At 33.1% G+C, this 13,590-nt stretch overlaps 1 protein-coding gene across 1 annotated transcript in view; it reads left to right on the top strand.

Annotated features, from left to right (window-relative positions):
• LOC143236178 (protein kinase C, brain isozyme-like) overlaps nt 1–13,590 on the top strand; it is a 67,090-nt gene that overhangs the window by 7,193 nt on the left and 46,307 nt on the right. The window lies entirely within an intron of this gene.

The following is a 13,590-nucleotide window of genomic DNA, read 5'->3' as shown; positions in this document are numbered from 1 at the left end:
CATCACTACCAACGAACACTACCAATAAAGAAGTATCTACACCTATTATTACCAACGGACACTACAGTTAAACAAAAATTTACACCAATCATTACTAACGGACACTACAAAAAATAGTATATACATCCATCATTACTAACGGACACTACAAAAAAATAGTATATACATCCATCATTACTAACGGACACTATAATTAAAGAAGTACATACCTCTTTCACTACTAACGTACACTACAAATAAATAAGAATCTACTCCCATCACTACCAACGGACATTACAACTCAACAGGAATCTACAACCACCATTACCAAAGGACACTACAAATAAACAAGTATATGCATTAATCATTACCAACAGACATTACAAATGAACAAGTATATTCATCCATCATTACTTACGAATACTACAAAGAAACAAGAATCTACACCCATCATTACCAACGCACACTACAATTAAACAAGGATTTACATGCATTATTACTTACAGACACTAAAATCAAACAAGTATGTACAACGAGCATCACTAAGGGACACTACAAATCAAGAAGAATCTACATGCATTATTACTTACAGATACTACAAATAAACAATTATATACATCCATCATTATTAACGGGCACTTCAAATAAAAAAGTATATACATCATTGATTAATAACGGACAATACAAATAAATATCTACACCCATCATTACCAACAGACACCACAATCAAACAAGAATCTATATCCATCATTACCAACGTACACTACAAATAAAACATATATACATCTATCATTACCATACACACTACAAATAAACAAATATATACATCCAACATTACAATGGACACTACCACTAAACAAGTGTCTACATCCATCATTAATAACGGACAGTACAAAAGAACAAATATAAACATTCATTATCACTAACGGACACTACAAAAAAACAAGTATTTACATCCATCAATACTAACGGACACTACAAAGAAACAAGTATATACATCCAACATCACTAACAGACACTACAAATAAATAAGCATATACATCCTTCATTACTAACGGATACTACAAATAAACAAATATATACATAGATCATTATAAACGGAAACTAGAAATGAACAAGAATCTACACCCATCATTACTAACAGACACTACAAAGAAACACGCATATAAAGCCATCATTACCAACCAACACTAATAATAAACAAGTAACGTCGTCCACCATTACTAAAAGACGTCACAAATAAACAAGAATCTACAACTATCATTACCAATAGACACCACAAAAAACAAATATATATATATACATCATAACCAACAGACAATAGAGAAAAACACGTATATACATCCATCATTACTAACGGACACTACAAATAAACAAGTATATATATCTTTCATTAATAACGGACACTACAAATCAATAATTATCTACACCCATCATTACCAACGGACACTACATTTAAACAACAATCTACATCCATTATCACCAACGTACACTACAGTTAAGTAAGTATATACATACATAATTACGAATGGACACTACAAATAAATACGTATATACATCCATCACTACCAGCGGACACTACCAATAAACAAATTATTTCTCCCACCACTACCAACAGACGTCACAAATAAACAAGAATCTACACCCATCATTACAAATGGACACTACAAATAAACAAGTATAAACATCTATCATTACCTACGGACACCACCAATAAACAAGAATATACATTAATCCTTACCAACGGACAGTACCAATAAACAAGAATCTACACCCATCATTACAAATGGACACTACAAATAAACAAGTATATACATCCATCATTACTAATGGAAGCTACAAATGAACAAGAATTTACACTTATCATTACCAGCGGACATTACCAATGAACAAGTATCTTCCCCAACATTACAAAGGACACTACAAATAAACAAGTATATACATCAATCATTATTAACGAACACTATTTAAACAACTATATAAATCCAATATTATCAACGAACACTACCAATAAAGAAGTATTTAGACCCATCATAACCAATAAACACTACATATACAAATAGACAATAATCTATATCCATCATTAGTAACGGACACCAGAAATAAAAAAGTATATACATCCACCATTACTAACGGACACTACAAATAAATAAATATATAATCTTTCATTACCACACACACTACAAATAAACAAATATATACATCCATGATTACGAACGCACTCTACAAATAAACAAGTTGATACATTCATGATTACTAACGGAAACTACAAAAGAACAAGAATTTACACTCGTCATTACCAACGGACATTACCAATAAACAAATATCTACATCCGACATTACAACGGACACAACAAATAATAAAAGTATATTGATCAATCATTACTAACGGACAGTAGGAAAAACCAAGTATATACATCAATCATTACTAACGAAAAAAAACAAACAAACAAGAATCCAACCCCATCATTACTAATGAACACTACAAGTAAACACGTATATACATCCATCATTACCAGCGGACACTAATAATAAACAAGAAACTTCGCCCACCATTATCAACTCAACAAACGTCACAAATAAACAAGAATCTACGCCCATCATGACCAATGGACACCACAAATAAATAAGTATATACATCCATAATTACTAACGTAGACTACAAATAAATAGTATCAACACTCATCATTACCAACGGACACTACAATTAAACAAGAATCTACATCCATCGTTATAAATGGACACTACAATTAAACAAGAATCTATGTCCATCATTACTAAGGGACACTACATATAAACAATTGTATACATCCTTAATTACTAACGGACACTAGAAATAAACAAGTATCTCACCCATCATTAAAAACAGACACTACAATTAAATAAGTATATACATCCATAATTACCAGCAGATGTTAAAATAAACAAATACATACATCCGTCATTACCAACAGACACTACAAATAAACAAGTATATACATCCATCATTACTTACGGATACTACCAATAAACAAGTATCTACACCAATCATTACCAATGGTCACTACAATTAAAGGAGAATCTACACTCATGATTACCAACAAACACTACCCATAATGAAGTATAAACATCCATCATTACCAACAGACACTACAAATAAACAAGAACCTACACCCATTATTATCAATGGACTCTACAAATAAACAAGTTTATATATCAAGATTCTACATTGTCACTAACGTGATAATCGACTTCATGGCAGAAATACCAAATAAGTACACAAGTTATATTCATAACATTAGCAACTTAACATCCAGTACCAATGATCCTGCAAGTAATACAGATATTCATAATAAAATCCAAAACATAAATTCACTGTCATTCATGTTAATATTCAAGTTGGTCATGCTTTCAAGAGACAGGAGGTCAAAGAACAATGTATATTAATAAACGCTGATATTATATTTATTTTCGACACCCTTATCACTAATATACCATTTTTAAAATTGAACGGCTACACTACGATTATAATTAATAAAAAATATCACATGCACCCTCACCTGGGCATAGCTTTAACCTATAAGTCAACTGTAGCCGTTACAAACTTGAGAACAGTAAAATCCTCGATACGCAACTTCCAGAAAATATAATAAAGTACAACAGAAACTATGTTGTGATAGGGGATATGAACTCGAAATACATATTTTGGATGTATAAGAACAGTACAAACTAAGCTGGTGCTCAGCTATTGATTCAAGGGAGATCTTAGATTTAGCTACAACCTCCTTACATCTTGGTGTAATATGTTCAGAATTTAATGCAGGACTAGTCCTCATCATACTGTCCACATTAGCATAGAAACATTGTCCATGATTACTAACGAACACTACAAATAAACAAGTACATTGCTGGCCAAAATCTTGAGGTCAATGAACATAAAGAAAAAATATGCATTTTGCGTTGTTAGACTCAACCACTTATTTGAGTAGAGCTTCAAAAAATGAAAATAAGAAAAGGGAAAATAAAAATAAAAAACTGTTTTAGCATTTATTAGGGAAATTGTAAACACTATGAAATTAGCCTAAATACTAGCTGATCGAAAGTTTAAGATCATACTAAAACGAAGCGTTAATCGGTAAACACGTAACGAAATTAAGTCATTTGTGTTCAAGCATTAACGTTGTCAATATCTTCCACTGACATCTCCTGTGTTACATTGGGTAAAAACATGGCAAAGACTAAAAAGTTGACAGAGTTTGAACGTGACAGAATTGTCGAGCTGCAAAAGCAAGGTCTTTCTCAACGTGACATCGCTGGTGAGATTGGACATAGTAAAACTGCTGTTGCAAATTTCTTAAAAGACCCTGAGGGGCACGGAACGAGAATTTCAAGTGGTCGGCCCAAGAAAATTTCGCCAAGAAAATTTGGTGTCCGGCAAGACACCAGCCAATCGTCGAACCAGATTAAGGCCCTTACGAACGCAGAATGCAGCTCAAGAACAATAAGACGGCATCTACGAGAGAAAGGCTTTAAAAACCGTAAATGTCTTCAAAAGCCACGCCTCCTTCCACACCACGAAACAGCTCGGTTAAACTTTGCTGAGAAGCACAAAACATGGGACGTAGAAAAGTGGATGAAAGTTTTGTTCTCTGATGAGAAAAAAAAATGTAACCTGGATGGTCCAGATGGCTTCAAACGTTACTGGCACGATATGGATATCCCACCGGAGACATTTTCTACACGACACAGTGGAGGAGATTCCATCATGATCTGGGGTGCTTTCTCCTTCCATGGAACAATGGAGTTTCAGTTTATACAGGAGCGTCAAATAGCAGCTGGCTACATTGGCATATTGGAGAGAGCATCCTTATTGACTGAATGCCCTCGCTTGTGTGGAAATGACTGGATCTTTCAGCAGAACAACGCTGCAATCCACAATGCCCGCAGGACAAAGGACTTTTTCATGGCTAATAACGTGTTTCTTTTCGACCATCCAGCATGTTCGCCCGAACTGAGCCCCATTGAAAATGTGTGGGGGTGGATGGCAAGGCAAGGTCTATAGAAATGGACGTCAATTCCAAAGAGTGCATTATTTTCGTGAAACCATCTTCACCCCTTGGAATAATATTCCAGCCAGCCTTCTGCAAACGCTTATATCGACCATACCAAAGTAAATGTTTGCGGTTATTCGCAATGACGGCCATGCAACTCACTGCTGAGACCTCTTGTTGGGTATTTCCTACCCTGTTTAGAACTTCTTTTTGGTATGGTCTTATACGTTTGACCAGCTAGTATTTAGGCTAATTTCATAGTGTTCACATTTTCCCTATTAAATGCTAAAAAGGTTTTTATTTTTATTTTTCCCTTTCTTATTTTCGTTTTTCAGAGCTCTACTCAAATAAGTAGCTAAGTCTAACAACGCAAAATGCATATTTTTTTCTTTATGTTCATTGGCCTGAAGATTTCGACCAGCAGTGTATATACATCCACCATTACCAATAGACATTACAAATGAACGAGAATCTACACCCTTCATTATCAATGGACACTGCAAGTAAACAAGTATATACATCCATGATTACTAATGGGCAATACAAATACAAATATTACTAACGACACTACAAATAAACAAGTATATACATCTACTATTAGTAACGACACTACAAATAAACAAGTACATTCATTTATCATTACTAATGGACACTACAAATAAACAAGTACATTCATTTATCATTACTAATGGACACTACAAATAAACAAGTATGTACATCCATTATTACTAATGGACACTACAAATAAGCAAGTATATATATCCATCATCACCAACGGAGTACAAATAAGCAAGTATATACATCTATCATTACTAACGGACTGTGTTTACTGTGTAAAAGTGTTAGAGCAAGAGAATATTTTGTCATTCTATTCATTTTCTGTGGCTAATTCTTTACAGCAGGTACATTTTAACATTATGATAATGTTTCACTGTTGACAACTGAATGAGTTAGGATGAAAATACTTATCGTTTTTTAGAATTCCTATATACTTGTACCAAGAGCATGTCATAAGGGTTTTGCTTGAATGAATACACTGATCAAATTTAGGGTCTTAAATAACTTTCATGGTACCCCATACAGTGTCTTAATAATACAGAAAGGAACTAACATATGGTCAAGTATACTAGAAGAAATCAACTGGACAACACACCACAAATAAACCCTGATAAAAATAATTTTTAACTTTATATATTAATTTGTGTTGTCATGCCATAGACCAAAATCCATAAATAATTGTCAGTAGAGCAGAGAGTTTGTATAAAAGCTTTACATGATGCTATTTGGACTCTCTGATGTATTGATGCAGACTTGAAATGTTCCCCAAACACTGTCAAGTACACCCTCAATCGTGAGACCGAAACAGGTAAATTTGAAAATAGGAAAGAAAGAGACAGAACACCAAAACTTAATGATACTGATGTTAAGCATCTTTGTTTATGCAGCCTTCAGGACAGAAGGAATGACTGTCACTGATCTAAAGCACGAGATAAACAACCATGTATCAGATGACGGAAAAGTGTCTATACCTACAGTATCAAGAATACTCAATGATAATGAAATATTTAGTCATGTAGCAGTTGAAAACATTTACTTTGGTCTCCAAATATTGTCAAGAGACTGAAATTTGCTGAAAAGCGCAAAACTGGATAGTTGATGATCAGAAAAGAGTTTTATGGATAGAGTAGTCCAAGTTTAAAATATTTAGTTCAAAGCGTAGATTATACGCCCAGCAGAAGAAAGGTGGAAGGTACCTCAATGCATAGCGCCTATCATGAAGTATGTGGGAGGCAGTATGGCGGTTCGTGGGTGATTTTCTGCTGAGGAGATAGGAGATATTTGCAAGATAGATGGAACAATGGACCAACGCAAGAACCATCAGATATTGAAACATCATGGTAACCAAGTGGTTTGTGTGTTATTGGTAAAATATTCTACTACCAAGAAGATAATGACCTGAAAAACTCATCCAACCTATGTAGACATTACTTAGATAAGAAAGAGGCTGCTGGAGTCATTCAAATGATGCAATGGCCTCAACAGAGCCCCGATATCAACCCATTGAGCAGGTCTGGGATTTCATTGATAAAAAACTCGATAAACCAAAAGTTACTTTCAAAGAAACTTTATAGGAGTGTATTAGAGACATCTGGAGTAAAATCCTAAAGGATACTTTGATTAAATATATTGCAACAATGTCTGAAAGACTGTTTGCAGTTATTAAACCAAAAAATGGACATGAAATATTAGTTGTTTTTCAGGTACTTCCACTGAGTATTCTGTTCTACTAAAATTAATAAAAGTTTCATGTTTCACCTGTTACTTACGCTCCACTTTTCTTTAAAAGTAGCTTAAAATGTTTAGTTTGACTTTGTCCTAACATTTTTGCAGAATGCTGTAGGTACACAGTTCAGCCAGTGCTCACCATTTTATCCACAATACTATATAGACACACTTTAGAAACCTTCAATTCACAAATGAGATACAACTCAGCCATTTCTCAAGCTTTATCTAAATACATTTCACACAGTCCATGAAGTTGTATTTGGATTCTCATAAAGAGAGACCATAAATATATACAACCCATTTACTCTTAGCTTTAGTGCGGCTCTTATGTAGACACAATTTAGTTAGTTTTATCATGACTCTTATTTATATACAGGGTGTCCGGAAAGTCACTGTGCAGTCTTATTCGTTAATTAATATACACACTCATCCACTTCTCATAACTCTATCCCCAATACTATTGTATAGATACACAGTTCATCCAGTCCTTATAGCTGTATCGAGGTTATAATAAAAGACACTTGTATAGATACACAGTTTTTATTGCGTCACCGTGTGTTCTTATACGTAAATACTTTTTTTTACAGTTCATTAAGCTTTCTAGTTTCCCTAGACAGTGATGTACAAATGAAACGTGGGATTAGAAATATTAGAAAGATCAGCGCATGGAGCCTAGGTTGATGAATTTGGAAGTGAATAATACGCAAGCGTAGTTTATATATGATTTAAGTTATGTTCATATATAGTTGTTTTAGGGCATGCAGATAAAGTATTTAGGTGACTAAAGAGGTTCTGAGATTTATCTAACCATAAGCATGTTATTTACACATTAAGTAATATCGTAGTAATCATGGCCACAAACCATTGTTTTGTTGTCAATTACATGTTCCAGACTGATGACGTCAGTAGACACCTGTAGGGGAATATAACATTCCAAAATAGAATTATCATTTTATTATTCAGAACAAGGTTTTAAATAATAAACTGAAAGATATTGATAAAGTACACGTTTTCACATACGCGATTACAGTATACTCGATTAGAGCATGAGCTAATGTAGATTTACCAAATATCAAGTGCTTGTACTTGAAAACTTTCTGTGATTTGTCATCCAAACAAGACACGTTCGAGTAGTGAAATATTAAACTACAAAAACAGAAGTTGAACAAATGGCAGAATGTGAGTACGTATGTGCCGTTTCGGATTTTTTAAAACATTTTCTGTCACCCGAGATTCATACTTTATATAAAACTTTAAATTTCTTTACTAGAAACATCCGATGGCTCAAAATTCTAATAGTATTTTATTTCAGAACATTTATTAATAACAATGTTTCTTTCTTTTTTTGTTGTCGTTACAACTGAAGAAAAATGCTAAAGAAACTGAGATGGTGAACAAAGTTCCTTGTTTTATTATCAAAAACGTGCAAAATGGAATTTCAAAGTAGAGGAAAAATGAAAGTACACAGTATGGCCAAAACTATGTAGACACCCAACCATCACACCCATATGTGTTTGTTGAACATCTCACTCCAAAACCATGGATATTAATATGGAGTTGGTCCCTCCCTTTTTTGTTATAACAGCCTCCACTCTTCTGGGAAGGCTTTTCACTAGATTGTGGAACATGGCTGTGGGGATTTGCTTCTATTCAGCCACAAGAGCATTAGTGAGGGCGGGCACTTGTGTCAGGCTAGAAGGCCTGGCTCATAGTCGGCGTTCCAATTCACCCCAAAGGTGTCGATGGGGTTGAGGTCAGGGCTCTGTGCAGGCCAGTCAGGTTCTTCCACATCAACCTCGGCAAACCATGTCTTTATGGACCTAGCTTTGTGCACGGGGGCATTGTCATGCTAAAACAAAAAAGGGCCTTCCCCAAATTGTTGCCACAAAGTTGGAAGCACACAACTCTCTAGAATATTATTGTATACTGTATCATTAAGATTTCTCTTTACTGGAACTAAAGAGCCTAGCCCAAAACCATGGAAAATAGCCCCAGACCATTATTCCTCCTCCACAAAACTTTACAATTGGCACTATGCATTCAGGCAGGTAGCTTTCTTCTGGCATCCACCAAATCCAGATTCGTCCGTCAGACAGCCAGATAGTGAAGCGTGATTCATTACTCCAGAGAACGCGTTTCCACTGCTTCAGAGTACAATGGCAGTATGTTTTACTCCACTCCAGCCAACGCTTGTTAATGCACATGGTAATCTTAGGCTTGTGTGCGGCTTCTCGGCTATGGCAACCCATTTCATGAAAATCCCAGCAAACAGTTCTTGTGCTGACGTTGCTTCCAGAGGCAGTTTGGAACTCGGTAGTGAGTGTTACAACTGTGGACAGACGATTTTTACGCTCTACGGGCTTCAAACCTTGGTGGTCCCGTTCTGTGAGCATATGTGGCCTATTGCTTCGTAGCTGAGCTGTTGTTGCTCCTAGACGTTTTCACTTAACAATAACAGCACTTACAGCCTACAGGGCTGTTCTAGCAGGGCAGAAATTTGACGAACTGACTTGTTGTAAAGGTGGCATCCTATGACAATGTCACGTTGAAAGTCACTGAGCTCTTTAGTACGACCCATTCTACTGCCAATGTTTGTCTATGGAGATTGCTTGGCCGTAAGCTGAATTTTATGCACCTGTTAGCAATGGGTGTGGCTGAAATAGCCGAACCCACTAATTAGAAGGGGTGTCCACATACATTTGGCCATGTAGTGTAAATTTTGATGCATGACAGCATCCTTACACAAAAAGGTGACGTTTGAGTGTTTCAGGTTTTGTGCTTCACTTTTCAGTTTATATTTACCTTTTTATTATTGTGGTATAGAATAGCACCATGTGCTTTCTACCACCCTTAATCAATAAGTAATATTTCTCGAAATTTCTGTATTTTTTAAAATTCAATTTGGACGTGAAAAGTATTTCAAGTAAACACGTCATAACTTCTTGCTAACTCTATCCGAGACTCCTTTCTATTAATTGCCAGTTAATCGAATTTCTTGCAGGGAAAATAGCAGGTGACATCAAGGAATAGAAAGCTGTTATTTTCTGCCAGCAAATGAGATAATGGCTCAGAGGCATTTTTGCTCCTGTTATTCATCATAAGTGGATCAAGGTTACACAAAAAGAGGTTTTACGTGTAAACTTGGCTTAAATTGTTAGGTTTGTTATTTGTTCAAGACATTTTTATTTATTCAAAACTTTTAGTGAACTGAAATAATTTGAAGAGATTTTTGACTTAATTTTTGTGAGGTTTAACACTTTTTTATAGTTCAGCTAAAATCTTTGTATTTTTTGTGTTTAAACATTGTTTTAGGTTTGTATTGACTTTCATTTTACAGCTTCATCTTAGTCCTAGTTTACTTTATATGAAATGGACTGGTGAGACAGATCTCACTAGGCTTTCACTTCTTTTCTCTCTTTCACCAATCCAAAACAGCTACAAAAGACACTTATTCTTGTTTTACTTATGGTTATATTTTCGTTGTTATTGTGCATTTTCTGTTATTTGACTCTCCCTCACACACACACTCTGTAACTCCTTATTACCCCTGATAGCTCAGCAGTAAGTCTTATGTATAGCTTGGTGAGTAACAGTAACAAAAACAAACTCTGTGTCCTTCAAATTTCCATATAACTTACTACTCTTGAGGAAATCCTCAAGGCATAAAATACCATATTATGATTGAAATGGAAAACCGTGGATTTTTTTTCCTCTACCGTGAACATTATAGCATCGTAATCTATTGATTTTATAAGCCACTACACTATTAACATTATGTTCATGTACGCTGTTAACATGATATTCTTCCACTACTAACATTATAATCTTATACTCTGTGAATGTGGCATTTCACTATACTAATATTACGTTACTAAACTCATTGACGTTATATTTCTCCACCAATAACATTAAATTCTGTAGCCACACTAGCCCTCCATATCCACCCAAATCTGCCACTGTATTCTTGTACTTTATTAACGTGATATTCCCTAAATACTAACATATCATTTTATTCTATTGATGTTATATTCCCCCTGTACTGAAATTATATTATTGTACTTAATTTTGAGTATAAAATTATGAGTAGGTTGCTAGGGCTAAATGCTAGGGTTATATTAATATGTAAAGATAAGAAGATGGTTGGACTTGTGAGATCAGTTTAATGAGAGAAGAAACTTCTTGGAACTGATGGTTTACATTTAAATGGTGAAGGGAATGGTTGTTTTGTTGGGACTATTAACTCAACTGTAAGGGAAGCTGTAAATTAAGGCTAGACAGTGATGAGGGTCAGAATAATAAGGAAAAATACAGTGCATAGTGGAAAAATAAGATACAAAGAAATTTTTATTGAAAGACAGATTGTTGTTATTGTAATTATAGAAGCATAAGAAAAGGATGATTTTAGGGCACTGGTCGAAACAGGAGATTATGATATAATGGAAATAGCTGAAACCTGGGTAAATGTAGACAATTTTGGTGATAGGAATTGCTTTGAAATATAGGGTTACAGACTTTTTGACAGGGATAGAATATTAAAGAGGGGGAAGGAGTGGCTTTATTTGTAAAATGGGAGTTGAAAGCTGTTCACATTGAGGATGTCAACACTAGCAGCAATGACGCTCAATCTATTTTGGTTTCTGTTACTGGTTATAGTGGGAGAAGACTTTAATTGTAATTTGTTGCAGACCATCAGATGAAACTGATAAAGGTAATGAGGAACTTCACTTTACCAGAGTGGATTTGGTGTATTCGGATTTTCAGAAAGCAATTGGCAAGGTGCCACATAAAAGGATTGTTATAAAAGTTATCTCTGTAGGTGTAGGGGATATCTTGACTAATTCAGTAGAAAGCTGGTTGGATGGAAGAGAGAAGGTCGATTGAGTTACCTCATACTGAATTCATGTCTTAAGTGGTTACCTCAGAACTCGGTATCAGGTCCTTTGCTCTTTTGGTTTCATCAATTAAATCAATGAAGGACTGATCAATAGGTAGTTTAAACTATAATAAATGATAACTATAATAATAATTATAATAACTGTTAACTACCATAACTGTTAAATATAATATGTGTCAACTATAATAATAATAATAACTGTGAACTATAATAACTGTTAACTATAATAATAATAATAACTGTGAACTATAATAATAATAATAAATGTGAACTATAATAATAACTGTGAACTATAATAACTGTTAACTATAATAATAATAATAACTGTGAACTATAATAATAATAATAACTGTGAACTATAATAACTGTTAACTATAATAATAATAATAACTGTGAACTATAATAATAATAATAACTGTGAACTATAATAATAATAATAACTGTGAACTATAATAATAATAATAAATGTGAACTATAATAATAATGATAACTGTGAACTATAATAATAATAATAAATGTGAATTATAATAATAATAATAACTGTGAACTATAATAATAATAATAACTGTGAACTATAATAATAATAATAACTGTGAACTATAATAACTGTTAACTATAATAATAATAATAACTGTGAACTATAATAATAATAATAAATGTGAACTATAATAATAACTGTGAACTATAATAACTGTTAACTATAATAATAATAATAACTCTGAACTATAATAATAATAATAACTGTGAACTATAATAATAATAATAACTGTGAACTATAATAATAATAATAACTGTGAACTATAATAATAATAATAACTGTGAACTATAATAATAATAATAACTGTGAACTATAATAATAATAATAACTGTGAACTATAATAATAATAATAAATGTGAACTATAATAATAACTGTGAACTATAATAATAATAATAACTGTGAACTATAATAATAATAATAACTGTGAACTATAATAATAATAATAAATGTGAACTATAATAATAAATGTGAACTATAATAATAACTGTGAACTATAATAACTGTTAACTATAATAATAATAATAACTGTGAACTATAATAATAATAATAACTGTGAACTATAATAATAATAATAAATGTGAACTATAATAATAACTGTGAACTATAATAACTGTTAACTATAATAATAATAATAACTGTGAACTATAATAATAATAATAAATGTGAACTATAATAATAATAATAACTATAATAACTGTTAACTATAATAACTGTTAACTATAATAATAATAATAACTGTGAACTATAATAATAATAATAACTGTGAACTATAATAATAATAATAACTATAATAACTGTTAACTATAATAATGATAATAACTATAATAACTGTCAACTGTAATAACGGTTAACTACAAAGTTA

Source organism: Tachypleus tridentatus, chromosome 13 (genome assembly GCF_004210375.1).
Source record: "Tachypleus tridentatus isolate NWPU-2018 chromosome 13, ASM421037v1, whole genome shotgun sequence".
Lineage (NCBI taxonomy): Eukaryota > Metazoa > Arthropoda > Merostomata > Xiphosura > Limulidae > Tachypleus > Tachypleus tridentatus.
The sequence above is the reverse complement of the archived record's forward strand: the minus strand, read 5'-3'. Positions and strand labels throughout refer to the sequence as shown.